The sequence below is a fragment of the Coregonus clupeaformis genome, unplaced genomic scaffold, assembly GCF_020615455.1.
Source record: "Coregonus clupeaformis isolate EN_2021a unplaced genomic scaffold, ASM2061545v1 scaf2211, whole genome shotgun sequence".
Classification (NCBI taxonomy): Eukaryota; Metazoa; Chordata; class Actinopteri; order Salmoniformes; family Salmonidae; genus Coregonus; species Coregonus clupeaformis.
This window is the reverse complement of record NW_025535665.1, coordinates 43,997-70,000: the sequence shown is the minus strand read 5'-3', so window position 1 is coordinate 70,000 and position 26,004 is coordinate 43,997. Positions and strand designations below refer to the sequence as shown.

General features: G+C 48.4%; 1 pseudogene; it reads right to left on the bottom strand.

Moving 5' to 3' along the window:
* LOC121554710 overlaps positions 1-15,261 on the bottom strand; it is a 23,653-nt pseudogene extending 8,392 nt beyond the window's left edge.
* Between the last annotated feature and the right edge of the window lie 10,743 nt (positions 15,262-26,004).

The following is a 26,004-nucleotide window of genomic DNA, read 5'->3' as shown; positions in this document are numbered from 1 at the left end:
CTGTTTTTACCCTATATAGTGCCCTGTATTTACCCTATATAGTGCACTGTTTTTTACCTATATAGTTCCCTGTTTTACCTATATAGTGCACTGTTTTTACCCTATAGTGCACTGTTTTTACCCTATATAGGGCACTGTTTTACCCTATATAGTGCACTGTTTTACCCTATATAGGGCACTGTTTTACCCTATATAGTGCACTGTTTTACCCTATTTAGGGCACTGTTTTACCTATATAGGGCCCTGTTTTTTACCTTAAATAGGGCACAGTTTTTTACCCTATATAGGGCACTGTTTTACCCCTATATAGTGCACTGTTTTACCCTATATAGTGCACTGTTTTACCCTATATAGGGCACTGTTTTACCCTATATAGGGCACTGTTTTACCCTATTTAGTGCACTGTTTTACCCTATATAGGGCACTGTTTTTACCTTAAATAGGGCACAGTTTTTACCCTATATAGGGCACTGTTTTACCCTATATAGTGCACTGTTTTACCCTATATAGGGCACTGTTTTACCCTATTTAGGGCACTGTTTTACCCTATTTAGGGCACTGTTTTACCCTATTTAGGGCACTGTTTTACCCTATTTAGTGCACTGTTTTTACCCTAAATAGGGCACTGTTTTTACCCTAAATAGGGCACTGTTTTTACCCTATATAGGGCACTGTTTTTACCCTATATAGGGCACTGTTTTTACCCTATATAGTGCACTGTTTTTACCCTATATAGGGCCCTGTTTTACCCTATATAGTGCACTGTTTTTACCCTATATAGGGCACTGTTTTTACCCTATATAGTGCACTGTTTTTACCCTATATAGGGCACTGTTTTACCCTATATAGTGCACTGTTTTTACCCTACATAGGGCACTGTTTTTACCCCTATATAGTGCACTGTTTTTACCCTATATAGTGCACTGTTTTTACCCTATATAGTGCACTGTTTTTACCCTATATAGGGCCCTGTTTTTACCCTATATAGTGCACTGTTTTTACCCTATATAGTGCACTGTTTTTACCCTATATAGTGCACTGTTTTTACCCTATATAGGGCCCTGTTTTTACCCTATATAGTGCACTGTTTTTACCCTATATAGTGCACTGTTTTTACCCCTATATAGTGCACTGTTTTTTACCTCTATAAGTGCACTGTTTTTACCCCTATATAGTGCACTGTTTTTACCCTATATAGTGCACTGTTTTTACCCTATATAGTGCACTGTTTTTACCCTATATAGTGCACTGTTTTTACCCTATATAGTGCACTGTTTTTACCCTATATAGGGCACTGTTTTTGACCAGAGCCCCTATGTGGGAAGTACTGGAGACACACCCTTCATTTAAAAGACGGAAAAAACTGATCTAGAATCAGTTTCGGCAAACAATTCATCGGAGGCAACCCTGCTAACCACTGACCTGGAGTAGTTTAAAAACCAGTTCATAATAATACTGTAAATACCCATTTAGCAGTGCATTCAATTATATAATGGAACCCACTAACCTGCTCTTTAACTCTACCCACATGTACATATTACTAAAATTACCTCGACTAACCGGTGCCCCTGTACATTGACTCTGCACCGGTACCCCCTGTATATAGCCTCCCTACTGTTATTTCCCATTGACTCTGTACCGGTACCCCTGTATATAAGCCTCCCTACTGTTATTTCCCATTGACTCTGCACCGGTACCCCCTGTATATGCCTCCCTACTGTTATTTCCCATTGACTCTGTACCGGTACCCCCTGTATATAAGCCTCCTACTGTTATTTCCCATTGACTCTGCACCGGTACCCCCCTGTATATGCCTCCTACTGTTATTTCCCCATTGACTCTGTACCGGTACCCCCCTGTATATATAGCCTCCCTACTGTTATTTCCCATTGACTCTGCACCGGTACCCCCTGTATATAGCCTCCCTACTGTTATTTCCCATTGACTCTGTACCGGTACCCCCCTGTATATATAGCCTCCCTACCATTATTTCCCATTGACTCTGTACCGGTACCCCCTGTATATAGCCTCCCTACTGTTATTACATTGACTCTGTACCGTACCCCCTGTATATAGCCTCCCTACTGTTATTACACATTGACTCTGTACCGGTACCCCCTGTATATATAGCCTCCCTACTGTTATTTCCCATTGACTCTGTACCGGCACCCCTGTATATAGCCTCCCTACTGTTATTACACATTGACTCTGTACTGTACCCCCTGTATATATAGCCTCCTACTGTTATTTCCCATTGACTCTGTACCGCAATTACCCCCCTGTATAAGCCTCCCTACTGTTATTTCCCATTGACTCTGTACCGGTACCCCCTGTATATAGCCTCCCTACTGTTATTTCCCATTGACTCTGTAACCGGTACCCCTGTATATAGCCTCCTACTGTTATTTCCCATTGACTCTGTACCGGGTACCCCTGTATATAGCCTCTACTGTTATTTCCCATTGACTCTGTACCGTACCCCCTGTATATAGCCTCCCTACTGTTATTTCCCATTGACTCTGCACCGGTACCCCCCTGTATATAGCCTCCCTACTGTTATTTTATTTTACTGCTGCTCTTTAATTATTTGCTATTTTCTATTTTTTACTTAACACTTTTTTTTACTTTTTTTTAACTGCACTGTTGGTTAAGGGCTTGTAAGTCAGCATTTCCCTGTAAGATCGACACCTGTTGTATTCGGCGCATGTGGCAAATAAAATTTGATTTGATCTGGAACCCACTACCCAGAGGTTACATTTGACATTTTAGTCATTTAGCAGAGAGACTTACAGTTAGTGAGTGCATACATTTTCATACTGGCCCCCCCGTGGGAATCGAACCCACAACCCAGGGGTTACAATCGCCATGCTCTACCAACTGAGCTACCACAGGACCCCACCAAGTCACAGCAATGGAGGCTGCTGAGGGGAGGACGGCTCACAATAACGGCTGGAACGGAGCAAATGGAATGGAATGGAATGGAATGGCATCAAACATCTGGAAACCATGTGTTTGATGTATTTGATACCATTCCTCCTGTACCTCTCCAGCCGTTACCACGAGCCCCGTCCTCCCCAATTAAGGTGCCACCAACCCCCTGTGATGAACAGTATCTGTCCTACAGCACGCTGCCAAACGCTGATCTGGGAACAGTTTACAGTAACGTTATGAGTTAATTACCTCTGCTAAAACACTGGGTTAAAACTGATCTGGGAACAGTTTACAGTAATATACTGAGTTAATTACCTCTGCTAAAACACTGGGTTAAAACTGATCTGGGAACAGTTTACAGTAATATACTGAGTTAATTACCTCTGCTAAAAACACTGGGTTAAAAACTGATCTGGGAACAGTTTACAGTAATATACTGAGTTAATTACCTCTGCTAAAACACTGGGTTAAAACTGATCTGGGAACAGTTTACAGTAATATACTGAGTTAATTACCTCTGCTAAAACACTGGGTTAAAACTGATCTGGGAACAGTTTACAGTAATATACTGAGTTAATTACCTCTGCTAAAACACTGGGTTAAAACTGATCTGGGAACAGTTTACAGTAATATACTGAGTTAATTACCTCTGCTAAAACACTGGGTTAAAACTGATCTGGGAACAGTTTACAGTAATATACTGAGTTAATTACCTCTGCTAAAACACTGAGTTAAAACCGATCTGGGAACAGTTTACAGTAATATACTGAGTTAATTACCTCTGCTAAAACACTGGGTTAAAACTGATCTGGGAACAGTTTACAGTAATATACTGAGTTAATTACCTCTGCTAAAACGCTGGGTTAAAACTGATCTGGGAACAGTTTACAGTAATATACTGAGTTAATTACCTCTGCGTGCCACAGAGTAATGTGTTTACAGTTCACTGACCAACCAGATTCATATCTACTGCTAGATGACGCACTGATGACCAGCACAACACAGAGACAACACGTATAAACATATATAAACACACACACACACGCACGCAAACAACCCCCGCTCTTCTCACCGTCATGAATGGTGTGTGTGGGCTGAGCATGCAGGTCCGTATGGTGGCGTTCCTGTATTCAAAAAGAGGGTTAACTTAACACACACACACACACACACACACACACACACACACACACACACACCTCTACCAAGCTGAAACTGAAAAAGGCCTTGAACTGAAACATAAACCACAATAAATGTGCAGAGGTAAAACCGTGTGTGTGTGATTAGTGTGTGTGTGTGTGTGTGTGTGTGTGTGGACTTGTTTAACTATACTTGGACCAGAAGTCCCCACAAGAATAATAAACCAAGAACAATGTTGACCAACTGGGGACATTTTGTTGGTCGCCATAAGGTTAATGCTATTTCTAGGGGGTTTAGGGTTAAGGTTGGAATTAGGTTTAGGGTTAGGGTTAGGTTTAGGGTTAGGGTACAGGTTAGGGTTAGGGTTAGAGGTTAGGGAAAATAGGATATTGAAAGGGACTGAATTGTATGTCCCCACAAGGTTAGTTATACAAGACTGTGTGTGTGTGTGTGTGTGTGTGTGTGAGTGAGTTACCGGTACTCGAAGGTGACCATGTTGAATCCTATAGCCTCTGGTACAGCCAACAGCATGGACAACAGCCAAATAGAGATGATCTCTACCGCTGTTGACAGGGGAATGCCGACACCCGGACCCTGCTCCACGACGCTACTGCACGATACCTACACACACACACACACACACACACACACACACACACACAGCACTTAGCACAACACACACACACACACACACACACACACACACACACACACACCAATGAATGTACTTCAGTAAAACCCTTACTCAGTGCTCATTTTGACCTATCTTACCACACACACTGACAACCTGATGATGTTGGACCCGTGTCAGCCTGCTCTCTGATTGGTCAGCCCTAGGGGTCATATGTCACCATAACGGTCAGAGAGGCTCTAATGTGTTGTCAAGGAAGGCATACTTCAGGCCGTGTGTGTGTGTGTGTGTGTGTGTGTGTGTGTGTGCGTGCGTCTGTCCGTCAGTGTGTGTGTGTGTGTGTGTGTGTGTGTGTGTGTGTGTGTGTGTGTGTGTGTGTGTGCGTGCGTGTGCGTACGTGCGTGCGTCGCGTGTGTGCGTGCGTATGTCCCGTCAGTGTGTGTGGCGTGTGTGTGTGTGTGTGTGTGTGTGCGTGCGTGTGTGTGTGTGTGTGTCTGTCCGTCAGTGTGTGCGTGCGCGCTGCGTGTGTGTGTGTGTGTGTGCGTGCGTGTGTGCGTGTGTATGTCCGTCAGTGTGTGCGCGTGCGTGTGCGTGTGCGTGTGTGTGTGTGTGTGTGTGTGTGTGTGTGTGTGTGTGTGTGTGTGTGTGTGTGTGTGTGTGTCTGTCCGTCAGTGTGTGAGTCCACCTGTCTACGCTCAGGGCACACAGGTTGAGGACAGTGATGCCAACAGAAGCTTTCTGCAGGAAGGGGACCAGCTTACAGAGGAACAGACCAAAGGACCTGTCATCAAACGGCCATGAGCCAGCCAGGAGCTGAAACACACAGGAAAGGAGAGAGTTAGAGAGGAGGAGGAGAGGAGGAGAGGAGGAGAGGAGGAGAGGGCAGGGTTAGAGGAGGAGGAGAGGAGGAGAGGAGGAGAGGGCAGGGTTAGAGTTAGAGGAGAGGAGGAGAGGAGGGAGGGCAGGGGTTAGAGGAGGAGGAGAGGAAGAGAGGAGGAGAGGGCAGGGTTAGAGTTAGAGGAGAGGAGGAGAGGAGGAGAGGGCAGGGTTAGAGTTAGAGGAGAGGAGGAGAGGAGGAGGGCAGGGTTAGAGGAGGAGGAGAGGAGGAGAGGAGGAGGCAGGGTTAGAGTTAGGAGGAGAGGAGGAGAGGAGGAGGGCAGGGTTAGAGGAGGAGGAGAGGAGGAGAGGGCAGGGTTAGAGTTAGAGGAGGAGAGGAGGAGAGGAGGAGAGGAGGGGAGGGCAGGGTTAGAGTTAGAGGAGAGGAGGAGAGGAGGAGAGGGGCAGGGTGAGAGGAGGAGGAGAGGAGGAGAGGAGGGAGAGGAGGAGAGGAGGAGAGGAGGAGAGGAGGAGAGGAGGAGAGGGCAGGGTTAGAGTTAGAGGAGAGGAGGAGAGGAGGAGAGGAGAGAGGAGGAGAGGAGGAGAGGAGAGGGCAGGGTTAGAGGAGGAGGAGAGGAGGAGAGGAGGGGAGGGCAGGGTTAGAGGAGGGAGGAGAGGAGGAGAGGAGGGGAGGGCAGGGTTAGGAGTTAGAGGGGAGGAGGAGAGGAGGAGAGGGCAGGGTTAGAGTTAGAGGGGAGGAGGAGAGGAGGAGAGGGCAGGGTTAGAGTTAGAGGAGAGGAGGAGAGGGAGGAGAGGGCAGGGTTAGAGTTAGAGGAGGAGGAGAGGAGGAGAGGGCAGGGTTAGAGTTAGAGGGGAGGAGGAGAGGAGGAGAGGGCAGGGTTAGAGTTAGAGGAGAGGAGGAGAGGAGGAGAGGGCAGGGTTAGAGTTAGAGGGGAGGAGGAGAGGAGGAGAGGGCAGGGTTAGAGTTAGAGGGGAGGAGGAGAGGGCAGGGTTAGAGGAGGAGGAGAGGAGGAGAGGAGGAGGGCAGGGTTAGAGTTAGAGGAGAGGAGGAGAGGGAGAGGGCAGGGTTAGGAGGAGGAGGAGAGAGGAGAGGGAGGGGAGGCAGGGTTAGAGGAGGAGGAGAGGAGGAGAGGAGGAGAGGGCAGGGTTAGAGTTAGAGGAGAGGAGGAGAGGAGGAGAGGGCAGGGTTAGGTTAGAGGAGAGGAGGGGGAGGGCAGGTTAGAGGAGGAGGAGAGGAGGGAGGCAGGGTTAGAGTTAGAGGAGAGAGGAGAGGGCAGGGTTAGAGGAGGAGGAGAGGAGGAGAGGAGGGGAGGGCAGGGTTAGAGGAGGAGGAGAGGAGGAGAGGAGGGGAGGGCAGGGTTAGAGTTAGAGGAGAGGAGGAGAGGAGGGAGGCAGGGTTAGAGTTAGAGGAGAGGAGGAGAGGGCAGGGTTAGAGTTAGAGGAGAGGAGGAGAGGAGGGGAGGGCAGGGTTAGAGGAGGAGGAGAGGAGGAGAGGAGGGGAGGGCAGGGTTAGAGGAGGAGGAGAGGAGGAGAGGAGGGGAGGGCAGGGTTAGAGGAGGAGGAGAGGAGGAGAGGAGGGAGGGCAGGTTAGAGAGTTAGAGGAGAGGAGGAGAGAGGAGAGAGGGCAGGGTTAGAGGAGGAGGAGAGGAGGGGAGGGCAGGGTTAGAGTTAGAGGAGAGAGGGGAGGGCAGGGTTTAGAGGAGGAGGAGGAGGAGGGCAGGGGTTAGAGTTAGAGGAGAGGAGGAGAGGGCAGGGTTAGAGGAGGAGGAGAGGAGGAGAGGAGGGGAGGCAGGGTTAGAGGAGGAGGAGAGGAGGAGAGAGGGAGGGCAGGGTTAGAGGAGGAGGAGAGGAGGGAGGGGCAGGGTTAGAGGAGGAGGAGAGGAGAGGAGGAGAGGGCAGGGTTAGAGTTAGAGGAGAGGAGGAGAGGAGGAGAGGAGGGGAGGGCAGGGTTAGAGGAGGAGGGGGAGGAGAGGAGGGGAGGGCAGGGTTAGAGGAGGAGGAGAGGAGGAGAGGAGGAGAGGAGGGGGAGGCAGGGTTAGAGGAGGAGGGGAGGAGGAGAGGAGGGAGGGCAGGGTTAGAGGAGGAGGAGAGGAGGAGAGGAGGAGAGGGGCAGGGTTAGAGTTAGAGGAGAGGAGGAGAGGAGGAGAAGGCAGGGTTAGAGTTAGAGGAGAGGAGGAGAGGAGAGAGGGCAGGGTTAGAGGAGGAGGAGAGGAGGAGAGGAGGAGAGGGCAGGGTTAGAGGAGGAGGAGAGGAGGAGAGGAGGAGAGGGCAGGGTTAGAGGAGGAGGAGAGGAGGAGAGGAGGAGAGGGCAGGGTTAGAGGAGGAGGAGAGGAGGAGGAGGAGAGGGCAGGGTTAGAGTTAGAGGAGAGGAGGAGAGGAGGGGAGGGGAGGGCAGGGTTAGAGTTAGAGGGGAGGAGGAGAGGAGGAGAGGAGAGAGGAGGAGAGGAGGAGAGGAGGAGAAGGCAGGGTTAGAGGAGGGAGGAGAGGGAGGAGAGGAGGGGAGGGCAGGGTTAGAGGAGGAGGAGAGGAGGAGAGGAGGGGAGGGCAGGGTTAGAGGAGGAGGAGAGGAGGAGAGGAGGGGGAGGGCAGGGTTAGAGGAGGAGGAGAGGAGGAGAGGAGGGGGAGGGCAGGGTTAGAGTTAGAGGAGAGGAGGGGAGGGCAGGGTTAGAGGAGGAGGAGAGGAGGAGGAGGAGAGGGCAGGGTTAGAGTTAGAGGAGAGGAGGAGAGGAGGGAGGGAGGGCAGGGTTAGAGTTAGAGGGGAGGAGGAGAGGAGGAGAGGAGGAGAGGAGGAGGAGAGAGGAGAAGGCAGGGTTAGAGTTAGAGGGAGGAGGAGGAGGAGAGGAGGAGAGGCAGGGTTAGAGTTAGAGGAGAGGAGGAGAGGAGGAGAGGGCAGGGTTAGAGGAGGAGGAGAGGAGGAGAGGAGGAGAGAGGAGGAGAGAGGGCAGGGTTAGAGTTAGAGAGGAGGAGGAGAGGAGGAGAGGGCAGGGTTAGAGTTAGAGGGGAGGAGGAGAGGGCAGGGTTAGAGGAGGAGGAGAGGAGGAGAGGAGGGGAGGGCAGGGTTAGAGTTAGAGGAGAGGAGGAGAGGAGGAGAGGGCAGGGTTAGAGGAGGAGGAGAGGAGGAGAGGAGGGGAGGGCAGGGTTAGAGGAGGAGGAGAGGAGGAGGAGGGGAGGGCAGGGTTAGAGGAGGAGGAGAGGAGGAGAGGAGGAGAGGGCAGGGTTAGAGTTAGAGGAGAGGAGGAGAGGAGGAGAGGGCAGGGTTAGAGGAGGAGGAGAGGAGGAGAGAGGGGAGGGCAGGGTTAGAGGAGGAGGAGAGGAGGAGAGGAGGGGAGGGCAGGGTTAGAGGAGGAGGAGAGGAGGAGAGGAGGAGAGGGCAGGGGTTAGGAGTTAGAGGAGAGGAGGGAGAGGAGGGAGAGGGCAGGGTTAGAGTTGGAGAGGAGGAGGAGAGAGGAGAGGGCAGGGTTAGAGGAGGAGGAGAGGAGGAGAGGAGGAGAGAGGCAGGGTTAGGAGTTGGAGAGGAGGAGAGGAGGAGAGGGCAGGGTTAGAGTTGGAGAGGAGGAGGAGAGGAGGAGAGGGCAGGGTTAGAGTTGGAGGAGAGGAGGGAGAGGGCAGGGTTAGAGTTAGGGGGAGGAGGAGAGGAGGAGAGGAGGAGAGGGCAGGGTTAGAGTTAGAGGAGAGGAGGAGGAGGGAGGGGGAGGAAGAGAGGAGGAGAGGAGGAGGAGGAAAGGAGGGGGAGGAAGAGAGGAGAGAGGAGAGGAGGAGGAAAGGAGAGGAGAGGAGAGGAGAGGAAGGAGGGGAGGAGAGGAGAGGAGGGAGAGAGAGGAGAGGAGAGGGAGAGGGAGGGAGAGGAGAGGAGAGGAGAGGAGAGGAGAGGGAGAGGAGAGGAGAGGAGAGGGAGAGAGGGGAGAGGAGAGGAGAGGAGAGGAGAGGAGAATAGAACAGACTCATGGAGCTATCATCAAACAGCCAGGAGCTGAATAACACAAGAGAGGGTTAGAGGAGAATATAATACAATAGAGGAGAGGAGAGGAGAATAAAATAGAGAAGAGCAGAGTAATAATAACTATAATACATATGCCATTTAGCAGACGCTTTTATCCAAAGCGACTACAGTCATGCGTGCATACATTATTTTTATTTTTTTGTGTCTGGGTGGTCCCGGGATCGAACCCACTACCTTGGCGCATAAGCGCCGTGCTCTACCAGCTGAGCTACAGAGGACCCGGAGTAGTGGAGCAGAGTAGATAAATAGAGTAGAGTAGAGTAGAAGGGGGTATGAAACTGAATATTATTGAACTCTTATTGAATCTCTCCTCTCCTCTCCCTCTCCTCTCCTCCTCCCTCTCCTCTCCTCTCCTCTTCTCTTCTCTCTTCTCTTCTCTTCTCTTATCTCTTTCTTTCTGTCCCAGTTTGGAGTTCTGTCCAAGGCTTTTCTCCCAGAGGAGGGAGCAGCTATATTTAAACACTGGAGGCAAATATTCCCAAACCTAGACAGATCTAGACAGAGCTAAACAGATATAGACAGACCTAGACAGATCTAGACAGACCTAGACAGATCTAGACAGACCTAGACAGATCTAGACAGATTTAGCCAGACCAAGACAGATCTAGACATATCTAGACAGACCTAGACAGATCTAGACAGACAAAGACAGATCTAGACAGAACTAGACAGACCTAGACCGATCTAGACAGACCTAGACAGATCTAGACAGACCTAGACAGATCTAGACAGACCAAGACAGATCTAGACATATCTAGACATATCTAGACAGACCTAGACAGACAAAGACAGATCTAGACAGAACTAGACAGACCTAGACAGACCTAGACAGATCTAGACAGACCTAGACAGACCTAGACAGACCTAGACAGATCTAGACAGAGCTAAACAGATCTAGACAGACCTAGACAGAACTAGACAGACCTAGACAGACCTAGACAGATCTAGACAGAACTAGACAGACCGTTTGAAACGTCAATGTTTGGAATGAAACATATATCCTCTGGTTTGTTTGTCACAAAACAAAACATGTTCAGTGTGTGTGTGCTGAGTGCTTGTGTGTGTGTGTGATGAGTGATTGTGTGTGTGCTGTGTCGTGTGAGTGTGTGTGTACGTGCAGCATGTGTACGTGTGTGAGGTCAGTCTCACTGTGTTATTTTAGGGCTGTTTATCAGAACACCTCTACACCAGACAGAGCTGAGAGAGATTCTATGGAACTATTCTCTAGATAGACACATCCCCCATGGGCTCTGGTCTAAAGTAGTGCACTATATAGGGAATAGGTGCCATTCTCTGGTCTAAAGTAGTGCACTATATAGGAATAGGGTGCCATTCTCTGGTCTAAAGTAGTGCACTATATAGGGAATAGGGTGCCATTCTCTGGTCTAAAGTAGTGCACTATAGGAATAGGGGTGCCATTCTCTGGTCTAAAGTAGTGCACTATATAGGGAATAGGGTGCCATTCTCTGGTCTAAAGTAGTGCACTATATAGGAATAGGGTGCCATTCTCTGGTCTAAAGTAGTGCACTATATAGGGAATAGGGTGCCATTCTCTGGTCTAAAGTAGTGCACTATATAGGGAATAGGGTGCCATTCTCTGGTCTAAAGTAGTGCACTATATGGGGAATAGGGTGCTATTTGGGATGCAGCAATAGACGTCCAAAGGGTGCTATTGATTATATATAGTGAAGGACAGACGGACAGAGACAGACACACAAAGGATGAACGGGCAAGACAAAATATTTAAGTGCCCTTTGAACTGGGCATGGTAGTAGGTGCCAGGTGCACCGGTTTGTGTCAAGAACTGCAACGCTGCTGGGTTTTTTCACTCTCCCAACACTCTCCTGTGTGTATCAAGAATGGTCCACCACCCAAAGGACATCAGTCAACTTGACACAACTGTGGAAGCATTGCGCCCACCTGGTGTCCTAGGTCTAAATCAGGCCCTGATTAGTGGAATCACCCACCTGGTGTCCCAGGTCTAAATCAGGCCCTGATTAGAGTGGAATCACCCACCTGGTGTCCCAGGTCTAAATCAGGCCCTGATTAGAGGGGGAATCACCCACCTGGTGTCCCAGGTCTAAATCAGGCCCTGATTAGAGGGGGAATCACCCACCTGGTGTCCCAGGTCCCAAATCAGGCCCCTGATTAGAGAGGAATCACCCACCTGGTGTCCCAGGTCTAAATCAGGCCCTGATTAGAGGGGAATCACCCACCTGGTGTCCCAGGTCTAAATCAGGCCCTGATTAGAGGGGAATCACCCACCTGGTGTCCCAGGTCTAAATCAGGCCCTGATTAGAGGGGGAATCACCCACCTGGTGTCCCAGGTCTAAATCAGGCCCTGATTAGAGGGGGAATCACCCACCTGGTGTCCCAGGTCTAAATCAGGCCCTGATTAGAGGGGAATCACTTACCTGGTGTCCCAGGTCTAAATCAGGCCCTGGTAGGGGGAATCACCCACCTGGTGTCCCAGGTCTAAACCAGTCCCTGATTAGAGGGGGAATCACCCACCTGGTGTCCCAGGTCTAAATCAGGCCCTGATTAGAGGGGGAATCACCCACCTGGTGTCCCAGGTCTAAATCAGTCCCTGATTAGAGGGGAATCACCCACCTGGTGTCCCAGGTCTAAATCAGTCCCTGATTAGGGGGGAATCACCCACCTGGTGTCCCAGGTCTAAACCAGTCCCTGATTAGAGGGGAATCACCCACCTGGTGTCCCAGGTCTAAACCAGTCCCTGATTAGAGGGGGAATCACCCACCTGGTGTCCCAGGTCTAAACCAGTCCCTGATTAGAGGGGGAATCACCCACCTGGTGTCCCAGGTCTAAACCAGTCCCTGATTAGAGGGGAATCACCCACCTGGTGTCCCAGGGTCTAAATCAGGCCCCTGATTAGAGGGGGAATCACCCACCTGGTGCCCCAGGTCTACAATCAGTCCCTGATTAAAGGGGGAATCACCCACCTGGTGTCCCAGGTCAAACCAGTCCCTGGGATTAGAGGGGGAATCACCCACCTGGTGTCCCAGGTCCAAATCAGGCCCCTGATTAGAGGGGAATCACCCACCTGGTGTCCCAGGTCCAAACCAGTCCCTGATTAAAGGGGAACAACGAAAGAAAGCAGTGGAACTGGCTTCCAGGTCCAGAGTTGAGTATGAGGAATATAGATGTTATATTGAGCCAGTTTGAGCCGTAGTTCGCTACAGCAGGAAAAACAACCCTGCAAGCAACAGGAAATATGGATTATAATTCATGGATATTTTTTGTGGTGGTTGATAAATTTTTCATAAGGGCAAATCAAGTCTGAAATGTTAAAGTGGAAATTACAAACTTTAAAGCCTTTTAATCCCTTGAATACACTAACAAGCTTGGATTTTGCTGCCGTGCAGGAAAATTCTGCAACAACAGGGATGATCAAATTAAGATGTGGCATCTGTATCTTACCTTATATACGTTGGATGGGTATATCTATAGTGATATAGATCGGGTCCCCCAGGGCCAGGCTGGCTATCAGGGCAGTTGGTCCGTCCCTCATGGTCTTATTCAGTGAGATAATCCTCAGTAGAGCAGCTCTCCCACTCATCCCGAATTATGAAATCACAGCTGATCGCCGTGTTGATGTATTTAAAGGCTGTCTTTATGAAGGTCACCTGGTGACAGACAGGGGGCGCATGCCGCTACACGCGACTCCCAGGAGAGGAGGAGGGAGGAGGTGTTGGAGGAGTGACGGCTCCACGCTTGAGATGTTTGTGTCCAGGAGAGAGTGTGGAAGAGACGGGGACATGGAGGTCCAGGGATGTTGTGGTTTGTATCAGTCCCAGGGATGAGGAGGGGTCCTGGGGCTCCCTGTCAGGATTGGGGGCTCTGACACTGTCCCAATGTGGGAGACGTGAAACACCGCCAGTAGTACTAACAACATGGAAGAAACGGGAAACAGTAGAACCCATTCTGACTCGAGAACCTGTCCTAGAACGTATTCAACAGTCCAGGGAAGAGATGGAGGATTTCAGGCAGGATAGTTCAAAGGTTCCACAGTGATACAGGATTCCACAGTGATACAGGATTCCAGCAGTGATACAGGATTCCACAGTGATACAGGGAGGTCTCTGAAGAAGAGGAGGAGAGGAAAGATTGGTAACAGATGAAGGGCAGATTTATGAGGGGCACAAATCTTCATTTCTTAACTTGGTTTTTGTATTTTATATTTCTTGAAACTCACTGTCCAACCCCCTACTGTACTAACAGAGTCATTAAGATTAATTTGTAGATAGACTGACTTAACAGTGGTATCCTGTCTCAATTACTGACACATAAACAATGAAAGAACTCCCTTTCTCTCGCTCTTTCTCTCCCCGCCTCTCTCTCGCCTGTTTTTTTTTTTTTCTGTTTTTTTTCTCCTGTCTTCTCTTGTCTCTTCTCTCTCTCTTTCTCCTGTCTCTCCCTCTCTTTGTTTTTCTCTTTTTTTTTCTTTCTCCTGTTTTTTTTCCCTCCCTTTTTGTTTTTTTTTTTTTTTTCTCTTCTCTTCTCCTCGTTTCTTTTTCTCTCTTTTTCTGCTTTTGTCTGCTCTCTCTCCTGTCTCTTCTCTTTCCTGTCCCCTCTCCTTCCTGCTGTCTCTCTTTTCCTGTCTTTTCTTTTTTTCTCCTGTCCCTCCCTCTCTCTCTCTCTCGCCTCTCTCTCTCTCTCTCTTTCTCTCTCTCTTTTTTTTTTTCTTCTCTCTCTCTCTCTCTCTCCCTGTCTCTTTTTCTGCCTCTTCTTCTCTCTGTTTCTCTCTCTGTCTTCTTTCTCTGTCCCTGACCTGCAGTTGTAGGTTTTCCTGTCTCTCTCTCCCTCTTGTCCCTGACCTGGCAGTCTCTCTCCTGTACTGTTTTCCTGTCTCTTTTTCTCCCCTCTCTGTCCCTGACCTGCGGCCTCTCTCCTGTATTGCTGCTGTCTTTTTTTTTTTTCCTGTCTCTTTTTCTCCCCCTCCCCTGACCTGCAGTCTCTCTCCTGTATTGTTTTCTCTCTCTCTCTCTCTCTCTCTCTCTCTCTCTCTCTCTTTCTCTCTCTCTCTCCCTCTCTCTCTCCCTGCCTCTCTCCCCGACCTGCAGCCTCTCTCCTGTACTGTTGTCCTGCTGTATAGTTTTCTACTATCTGGTGATATTAATAGATACAGCAGCACCTCTTTATAACCTCTTATAACCTACCCTGTATATTAATGTAGCTTCTTATGACCTACCTACATAGATTACAGTTTGTACTGCAGCCTACAGTAGTGCAATGCCATAACGCAGGGGTGTCCAAATCGGTTCCTGGAGGATCTGTGTGTCCGGGGTTGGGAGGATGGGTGTTGCTGGTCCGGGAGGACTGGGTATTGTGGTCCTGGAGGATGGGTGTCTGCTGGTCCCGGGAGGACTGTGTCCGCTGGTCCTGGAGGACTGTGAAGTTCTGCTGGTCCTGGAGGACTGTGTGTCTGCTGGTCCTGGAGGACTGGGTCTGCTGGTCCTGGAGTGACTGTGTGCTCCGCTGGTCCTGGAGGACTGTGTGTCTGCTGGTCCTGGAGGACTGGGTCTGCTGGTCCTGGAGGACTGTGGGTGTCTGTGCTGGGTCCTGGAGGACTGTGTGTCTGCTGGTCCGGGAGGATGTGTGTCCGCTGTCCTGGAGTGACTGTGTGTCTGCAGGTCCTGGAGGACTGTGTGTCCGCTGGTCCTGAAGGACTGGGTCTGCTGGTCCTGGGAGGACTGGGTCTGTGGTCCTGAAGGGTTTGGACACCCTGTCATAACAACTCTTTACATTACAGATATATGACTAGTTTGTTGGTAAATAATTGTATACATTCAGACAGTCACTCACCTTGAGTTTTGAGTCTGGTCTCTCAAACTCAGCCGGACCAGAAGTAGCAGTCCTTTAAAGATGTCCCCTATGTCTCCACATTATAATATGTTTGAAGAACGAACACTGGGGCTTTATCTGGATATGTAGAGGAGTGGGGGAGAGGAGCGCCTCAGTAGAGTTCTAGAGTAGAGTCCTTCTCAGCTGTCTTCTGACTGTGAAAAGAGCCTCTAGCTGCGACAGGGAGCAGTCTCCTTGTGACTCTTTTTCTCTGTCGCTTGTTCTCTTCTTCTTCTTCTTTGTTTCTTTCCCTCCCTCCCTCCCTCCCTCCTCCCTCCCTGCCTCACCGTCACGACAAAAACAAATTCATCAAAGCCCTCCTCCCAAACGTTAGCGATCGGTCGCACTTTCCTCTTTCTCCCCCCTCCTCTCTCCCCTTCTCTCTCTCTCCCCACTCTCCCCACTCACATGATGCCAAAAGTATACAACCCAACCCTCCCCCAGATTCCCTCCCTTCCTACCCCAGCACACCAAGATAAAAGAACTCTCAAAATGAAGCTAGTAAACTTTATTTTATTGGTAGCAGAGTAAAATGACACTTCTGAGAGGTTTTCCACACGGTAAAGGCTTGTTTTCTGGTGATTCAGTCAGTACAGTGGCTGGGTTTGAATTGGCGCCCCGGTTCCCTACATCAGGGTGTCCCAAACTCGGCGGCCTTCTCTATATAGTGCACAACTTATGTCCAGGGGGCCATAGGGGCACTATAAGAAGGGTGCCATTTGGGATGCAGTATAAAGTATACAGTATATATGAAGTGGGGGCCATTTGGGGACTGAGTATAAAAGTATACAGTATATATGAAGGGGGCCATTTGGGACTAGTATAAAGTATACAGTATATTGAAGGGTGCCATATGGAACGCAGTATAAAGTATACAGTATATATGAAGGGTGCCATTTGGGATGGCAGTATAAAGTATACAGTATATATGAAGGTGTCCATTAAAAGAGTATAAAGTATACAGTATATATGAAGGGTGCTTTTGGGATGCTGTATAAAGTACACAGTATATATAGAAGGGTGCCATTTGGAACGCAGAGTATAAAGTATACAGTATATATGAAGGGTGCTATTTGGGATGGTATAAGCTATACAGTATATATGATAGGGGCATTTGGGACGCAGTATAAAGTATACAGTATATATGGGGTGCCATTTGGAACGCAGCATAAAGTATACAGTATATAAGAAGGGGGCTATTTGGGATGCATAAAGTATACAGTATATATGAAGGGGGCCATTTGGGGACTTGCATAAAGTATACAGTATATATGAAGGGTGCCATTTGGAACGAGTAAACATGCGGTATATATGAAGGGTGCTATTTGGGATGCAGTATAAAGCATACAGTATATATGAAGGGTGCCATTTGGGATCGTAGACATAAAGTATACAGTATATATGAAAATGGGGATTTGGGACTGTATATAAAGTATATTGCAGTATATATGAAGGGTGCCATTTGGGATGCAGTATAAAGTATACAGTATATATGAAGGGAGTGCATTTGGAACGAGATAAAGTATAACAGTATATATGAAGTATTTGGGACTAGTATAAAGTATAAGTATATATGAGATGGGGCCATTTGGGAGAGTATAAAGTATGTTAGTATATATGAAGGGTGCCATTTGGGATGGCGTATAAAGTATACAGTATATATGAAGGGAAAGCATTTAGGGCGTAGTATAAAGCATACAGTATATATGATGTGGACCATTTGGGACGCAGCATAAAGTATACAGTATATATGAAGGGGGGCCATTTGGGGACGCAGTATAAAGTATACAGTATATATGAAAAGGGAAGGGGGCCATTTGGGAACGCATATAAAGTATAGCAGTATATATGAATGGGGCATTTGGGACGCAGCATAAAGTATACAGATATATGATGGGGGCCATTTGGGACGATATAAAGTATACAGTATATATGAAGTAAAATTGGCTGCAAAGTATAGCAGTATATGATAAAATTTGGAGCAGTATGAAAGTATAGCAGTATAATATGAAGGGTGCCATTTGGAACGCAGTATAAAGTATATACAGTATATATGAAGGGTAATGCCATTTGGGATGCGGTATAAAGTGATTACAGTATATATGAAGGTCCATTTGGAACGCAGTATAAAGTATAATACAGTATATATGAAGGGATTTGGAACGCAAGTATAAAGTATATAGTATATATGAAGGGTGCTATTTGGGATGCAGTATAAAAATATACTAGTATATATGAAGGAGCCATTTGGAACGCAGTATAAAGTATACAGTATATATGAAGGTGCCATTAAATGGGGGCCGAGTACAAAGCATACAGTATATGAAGGAAGTCATAAACGTAAAAAGCATACAGTATAATATGAAGGTTATTGTGAGTATAAAGTGCCATACAGTATATATGAAGGGTGCTATTTGGGACTTAGTTAAAGTATACAGTATATATGAAGGGCTCACTGGAACTAGTATAAAGCTAAGTATATATGAAGGCGCCATCTGGGACTTAGTAATAAAGTATATAGTATATATGAAGGGTGCCATTGGGACGAGTATAAAGTATACAGTGTGACGCCACGAGAGGCTACACAGCTTTCAGCGGGATTGCTCAAGTAGAGCAAGGAGACAAGGTTCAAACAAAACAAGGATTTTATTATGGTCTTGGGGAAATTAACGAAAAGATAACAAAATTCTGTTTTGTGGTTTTAAGGGTGTAACAGTTCAGGGATGTCTCTTCCACAATCCAAAATCATAATTCTCACTCGCTCAGATAATCTTTTCCTAGACCTTACTGTAGTCCACGCTGCAGCTAGGTGGCCAACCCAGCAAAAAGTCCTACCAAATGTCTCTCACGTATTTCCACAGGTGCATAGATCCAAAGGCGAAAGATTTCCCAAGGGCAGGCATCTCCAAATCCTTATATTCCCTGATGGAAGTGGACGTGGCAGCACTCTTGTCCTCCAGAGAGCCCAGCTTGAGACTGTGTCTCTTCCCTTCCCCAAACCTTCAGCTCATCAGCTCCTCATTTGTTTCAAGCTGCGTGGGAAGATTGGCCATGCAGAGGGTGGAGTTCCCACTCTACCAAACCAGCAGATGGAGCCAAAAGCTGTCTGGGGTTTGCAGCCACCTCAGGGGGATGTAACGTCCCCTCCAGGACACAGCCTCTCGTGACATCACACATCCCCTTTCCTCGGGACCGACGCCCCTGCCGGGTAAAGGCAGCGTAAGAAGGCATCACGCCGGGAAAGAGGGCGTCCCGCATTGCCGTGGTGCTTGCCAGCCCTGGGTGGACAACAGAAAAGTTAAACGGTTGCAAGCTGAAACCATCTGGTTACTCTACTGTGTTGATTTCGCTGGCCATCCACTGCAGAGAGGGGCGTGATCAGATACCACCAAGAAAAACGCCGGCCCAGGAGATAGAACCGAAAGGGACTCCAGGGCCCAGATCTACAGCCAGACATATCTTCTCCACCGCTGAATAGGTTCTTCTCTTGGAAGTAACTTCTGCTTAGGTAGAGAATGGGATGTTCTTCACCGTCACGGGCCTGGGTGAGGACAGCACCAGACCCACCTCCGGAAGCATCCGCTGGACAATGAATTCCTTCTTGAAGCCCGTGCCACCAGGATCGGACTGGAGCAGAGTGCTCGCTCCAGGTTGAGGAAAGCCGCCATCCGCCGCGAAAGGGTTCCACTTCACCATTCGGGAGTGGCGTTGGTCGAGAGGCCCGAACGGTGCAGCTATGGTAGCAAAAATCTGCAATAAAAGCGCCTATAGTAGCTAGCGAGGCCCAAAATGACCTTACTTGCTTCTGGCGAAGGGCTGGTGGCCAGTCCTGTATGGCCCGCAGTTTGGCTTCCTGTGGTTTGACCAACCCCGCCCAATGGTGTACCCCGGGTTTTGTCTCACTGAAGGCCAGTACGGCACTTCTTCGGGTTTGCCGTGAGCCCTGCTTCCCTGAGCGAACCCAGCACCGCTTGTACCGGGGGCGGTGTGGCTGGCCCAATCCGGACTTTGTAGATAACAACATCATCCAAATAAGCCGCTGCGACTGTGGGGGAAGTATGGACTCGAAATCCATCAGGCGCTGGAACGTGGCAGGTGCCCCGTGGAGACCAAACGGAGGCCGGGTATAGTGAGTTCCTCGGGGGTGGCAAAGGCTGTCAGACGCCGGGTCAGGGGCACCTGCGCAGTAGCTGTGAGATCAAGAGTGGTTAGAAAACGAGACATGCCTCAAGGAGTCTCATTAAATCATCGACACGCAGGCATTGGGTATGTACCAAATTCAGACACTTCATTCAACTTTCGAGAAGTCATTACAAAAATCGACTGAACCGGTGGCTTGGGAACTAGTACGATGGGGACGTTGCCCAGGCACTGTGGGACTCTTCGACATTCTCCAACTCCCCGCAGATCTTCCCTACCTCTTCTGTATAACCACTTTACGAGCCTCTGCACCGGTACGGGCGCTGGTTTGCTGCTGCGGCCAGGCATGGCAGCGGATCTCAAATGTTGGCCCACCTCTGTGTGACCGGGAAGGGAGGAGAGAAGATATTCTGGTTCTGCTCCACGAGTTCCAGGGCCATCTGTCGCTGATGGATGGGAGATAGATTTGGACCCAGCTGAATCCTCTTCTGCGCCGGTTCCTTGGTCTTGTGGGGGTAGACAGCTGAACAGCCTGCTCTGGCGTGCTACTTATAGGTAACATGATAAATCTGCTCATTTTTCTTTGATTGGTTGCCTCACCTTGTAGTTTATTTCTCCATGCTGTCAATGACTCATATGGTCCTGCTAGGTTGCCAGGAATTTACACTCAACGTTGGCACCAGGACCACACTCTGTCCCCCGGCTTAAACTCCTGGGTTGGAGCAGATTGTTGTAGGAGGCTTGTGTTGCCGGGCTGACTGGCCTCCAGGTGTTCCCGGCATCATGGGATAGATGGCCTTCATTCTTCTCCTCAGCCCCTGACAGGCTCGATCAGTGTCCGCTGTTGGCATGGCTGCCCTCCCGGCTCCCTTGGGGGTCGAGCAGTCCTCTGGGCCCGTAGGAAAGCAAGAGCTCAAAGGGGTGAAAACCAGTAGAAGACTGGAGGTACCTCTCTCACCGCAAATAATAATGTAGGGTAACAGCTGATCCCAGTTGCGCCATCTTCCCCTACCGCTTCCGGGCAGCATGGATTTTGAGTGTTTTGTTAAAACGCTCGACTAGGCCATCTGTCTGGGGGTGGTAGACCGAGGTTCTCAGCTGTTTGATTTTCAGTGAAGCACAGAGTTCTTTCACCACCCTGGGACATGAATGGAGTCCCTTGGTCCGCCAATATCTCTTTGGGATTCCCAGACTAGCTGAGAGGACGGAACAGCTTTTGGCGATTTGTCTGGATGTAGCCCTCAGCGGAATGGCCTCCGGCACCGGGAGCGTCCAGAATGACCAGAATGTATTGATGTCCCCTGGAACTTTTCGGTAAGGGCCCGACTATGTCTAATCCAATCCTCTCAAAAGGAGTTTCATAATGGGCAAGGGAATGAGCGGGTTTCTATATGTGGGCTTTGGCGCAACCTGCTGACACTCAGGGCAACACGGCAGCAGTTCTCATCTCTTTGTGTACTCCTGGCCAAAAGAAACGTTGCATGATTCTTTCCTTAGTCTCTACCCCCAAGTGGGTTCCCTAGCGGGTGTGTGTGTGCTAGGTTGAGTACTGTGGCCCGATAGGGCTGTGGCACGAGGAGCTGTTCATGCACTTCATCATTTTTCTTGACTACCTGATATACTAACCTCGGTTTATCTACGAAATGGGGTAAGTAGGGTTTGTCTTATCACCTAACACTACACCTTCTCGAATACCTGCACATTTCTTAAGGCATTTGCAAGAGTAGGATCTTGTAATTGAGCCGCACATACTGGCCTGTGAGAGGGGGAAGCTCTGGGTGCCTGGGACGCCCTCTTCACTGGAGAACGGAGCACTTTCCTGGGCTGCGTTCTCTTCTCCCGTATCCGGATAGTCTCGTGTCGGGTCTGGGCACCTGCCATCCCTATCAGGAGCCCGGGCGGGAGTGAGTAATGGAGGATTGCACCGGAGCCTCCCAGGATGAGTCTTGCCTCTCCGGGCTTCGAGGCACTCCGGGTTATCCCTCCTGAGACTCTCTCCAGAGTGGGTAAAAGGCTGGGCAGTCTACGCCCAAATAGGGACAGGGACGGGGAGGGAATCAACCACCCCCGCCGGCCGTGTGTATGGTACCCCGTGTGCTGGTCATTGTAAGTTCAGTAATGGGGTATTCTCTGGTGTCCCCAGGACACAGGAAACTGGGAGACTTTCCGGCGGGTCAGACACGTTGGGCCCACTCAAATCCTTACGCACCAGGGTGGCCCGGCTACCAGAATCCAGTAAGGCCTCCACATCACGGTGATTCAGCAGTTACCGGGCAGGTGGGGGTCGATCTGGGCCGCCATCACGACTCCCAAGAGCGAGGCAAAACGGTGTGTGGGTGCGAGCGAGGATCCCGCAGTGGGCATAGGTTCATCGGCTGGTTTCCCACACTGCCAGGAGATATGTCCCATCTCCCCACACCGTAACACTGTCGAGTTTCCCTCCTGGGTGTACTCTTCTTGACCCGTCTGCTTTCTGGCCCCCTGAGCCGGGATAAGTCCTGATCGGGCTGGGTTCGCGGGACCTTGGGGGTCCTTTGGACGGGTTCTTCCCATTTGTGGTGGGGACCGCACTCCTGGGGTTTTTCGGGAAGCATTCAGCTCTCCGCGGAAAGCCTGGCACTTTTCCACAGCTTCCACGGGGTACAGATAGCCGTGGTCAAGGCCTGTTGACTGATGAACCGCTTTGCTCATAAGGCAGGGCGGCGTGAGGTAACGCATCCACCACAACGGCCTCCCCACCGCCGCTGTGTATTCCTCCGCGGATCCAGCCATTTCTTGGATTCGCAAGTTCATGCATCTGCGCCCGAGGAGGTTGGTCTGGTGGAAGGTCCAGCTGTGAAAGCGCTTGGGCCATACCAAACTTTGTGAGTCCACATCCGCTGGAGGACTCAGACTTCAGGGCATCATAGCCAGTAACCTGGTCAGGGCCCAGGTCCCGGACAGCATTCAGCCATCCCCGGTTAGAAAGGGGGCCTAACAGACCAACCCACTGTTGCTTGGGCCAGGCTTCCCCAGTGGCCGTGGTCCTCAAATGCATGCAGGTATGCCTCAATGTCATCGTGGTAGCTCCCATCTTAGATATAAAGTCACGTGTCTTTATTGGGCGGGTATTTTGGACCACCTCTGTCTCTGCAACTGCAATTCCTCTGCCTTCAGAAGGTTGGCTTTCTTTTGCTCCCCAAGAGAGCTCACGCTTGCTTGCATCTGGGCTTGCTGGCCAAAGCAACAAGGGCTTTTCAATATGTCCCCCATTTCAGTCGGGGCGGGGAGCCACGTCAACGGAAAACTGGGTGATCAAACCTTCTGGCATCCTCCTCTGACATGCACTATTAACGCTTGAGCGTGCCAGGCTCTATTCTCCACCATCTGTGACGCCCACGAGAGGCTACACAGCTTTCCAGCGGGATTGCTCAAGTAGTGCAAGGAGACAAGGTTCAAACAAAAACAAGGATTTTATTATAGGTCTTGGGAAATTAACGAAAAATATAACAAAAATTCTGTTCTCTTGTGGCTCTTTAAGGGTTAACAGTTCAGGGATGTCTCTTCCACATCCAAAATCATAATTCTCACCGCTCAGATAACTTTTCCCCAGCCTTACTGTAGTCCACGCTGCAGCTAGTGGCCAACCCAGCAAAAAGTCCTTCCAAATGTCTCCACGTATTTCCACAGGTGCATATATCCAAAGGTGAGTATTTCCCAAAGGTAAGCATCTCCAAATCCTTATATTCCCATGGGGAAGTGGACGCAGCACTCTTGTCCTCCAGAGAGCCCAGCTTGGAGACTGTGTCTCTTCCCCTCCCAAACCTTCAGCTCATCAGCTCCTCATTTGTTTCAGCTGAAGCCGTGGGAAGATTGGCCATAGAGGGGGTGGGAGTTCGACCATACCAGCAGATGGAGCCATAGCTGTCTGGGTTTGCAGCCACCCAGGATGTAACTCCCAGGACACAGCCTCTCGTGACATCACAACAGCATATATGAAGGGTGCCACATTTGGGACGCATATAAAGTATATAGTATATATGATAGGGATTTGGGACGCAGCATAAAGTATACAGTATATATGAAGGGAATCATTTGGAATGCAGCATAAAGTATACAGTATATATGAAGGGGGCATTTGGGACTAGTATAAAGCATACAGTATATATGAAGGTGCCATTTGGGACTATATAAAGTATACAGTATATATGAAGGGTTTGGGACGAGCATAAAGTATACAGTATATATGATAGGGGCCATTTGGGGACGATATAAAGTATACAGTATATATGAAGGGGGGTATTTGGAACGCAGCAGAAAGTATACAGCATATATGAAGGGTGCCATTTGGGGATGGCATAAAGTATACAGCATATATGAAGGGAGCCATTTGGGGATCCGAGCATAAAGTATACAGTATATATGAAGGGTGCCATTTGGAAACGCAGTATAAAGTATACAGCATATATGAAGGGGGCCATGGGATGCAGCATAAAAGTATACAGTATATATGAAAATATTGGGCGCGTATAAAGCATACAGTATATATGAAGGGCCATCTGAACGCAGCATAAAGTATACAGTATATATGAAGGTGCCATTGGGATGCAGCATAAAGCATACAGTATATATGAAGGGTGCCATTTGGGACGTACATAAAGTATACAGCATATATGAAGGGAAATATTTGGGACGCAGTATAAAGCATAGCAGTATATATGAAGGGTGCCATTTGGGATGCAGTATAAAGTATACAGTATATATGATGTGCTATTTGGAACTAGTATAAAGTATACAGTATATATGATAGGGGGCCATTTGGGGACGAGTATAAACATACAGTATATATGAAGGGGGCTCATATGGGACGAGTATAAAGTATACAGTATATATGAAGGGTGCCATTTGGAACTCAGTATAAAGTATACAGTATATATGAAGGGTGCCATTTGGGGACTAGCATAAAGCATACAGCATATACGAAGGCGGCCATTTGAAACTAGATAAAGTATACAGTATATATGATATGCCATTTGAACATATAAAGTATACAGTATATATGGAAGGGTCCATCTGGATGCAGTATAAAGTATACAGTATATATGAAGGGTGCCATTTGGGTCGAGTAGTATAAGTATACGGTATATATGATGGGAGGCATTTGGGGACGAGCATAAAGCATACAGTATATATGAAGGGCCATTTGGGACGATATAAAGTATACAGTATATATGAAGGGGCCCATTTGAACGCAGCATAAAGTATACAGTATATATGAAGGGGGCCATTGGGACCCAGTATAAAGTATACAGTATATATGAAGGGGGCCATTTGGGACGCAGCATAAAGCATACAGTATATATGAAGGGAGGCCATTTGGGACTAGTATAAAGTATACAGTATATATGAAAATTTGGGATGCAGTATAAAGTATACAGTATATATGAAGGGGCCATTTGAACGCAGGTATAAAGTATACAGTATATATGAAGGGGTGCCATTTGGGATGCAGCATAAAGCATACAGTATATATGAAGGGTGCCATTTGGAACGCAGCATAAAGTATACATATATATGAAGGGGGTATTTGGAACTCAGGAAAAGTATACAGTATATATGAAGGGGCCATTTGGGATGCAGTATAAAGTTTACAGTATATATGAAGGGAGCCATTTGGAACGCAGTATAAAGCATACAGTATATATGAAGGGTAGCCATTAAAATGAGTACAAAGCATACAGTATATATGAATAGGGGCCGAGTATAAAGCATACAGTATATATGAGGGTTCCATTAAATGGAGTATAAAGTATACAGTATATATGAAAGGTGCCATTTGGGGGACTAGTATAAAGTATACAGTATATATGAAGGGGGATTGGAACGATATAAAGCATACAGTATATATAAGGGGGCATTTGGGACGCAGCATAAAGTATACAGTATATATGAAGGGGTGCCATTTGACGTAGTATAAAGCATACAGTATATATGAAGGGAGCTTTGGGACGTATATAAAGTATATAGTATATATGAAGGGGGCCATTTGGGACGCAGCATAAAGTATACAGTATATATGAAGGGGCCATTTGAACGAGCATAAAGTATACAGTATATATGAAGGGGGGCCATGGAACGCAGTATAAAGCATACAGTATATATAGGGTGCCATTTGGGACGAGTATAAAGCATAAGTATATATGAGCATGGGACCTAGTATAAAGCATAACAGTATATACGACAAATTTGGGACGAGTATAAAGTATACAGTATATATGAAGGGGGGATTTTGAACTTAGTATAAAGTATACAGTATATATGAAGGGTGCCATTTGGATGCAGCATAAAGTATACAGTATATATGAAGGAGCCATTTGAACGCAGCATAAAGTATACAGTTATATAAGGGGCCAATGAATGTAGTATAAAGTATACAGTATATATGAAGGGTCCATTAAATGTAGTATAAAATATACAGTATATATGA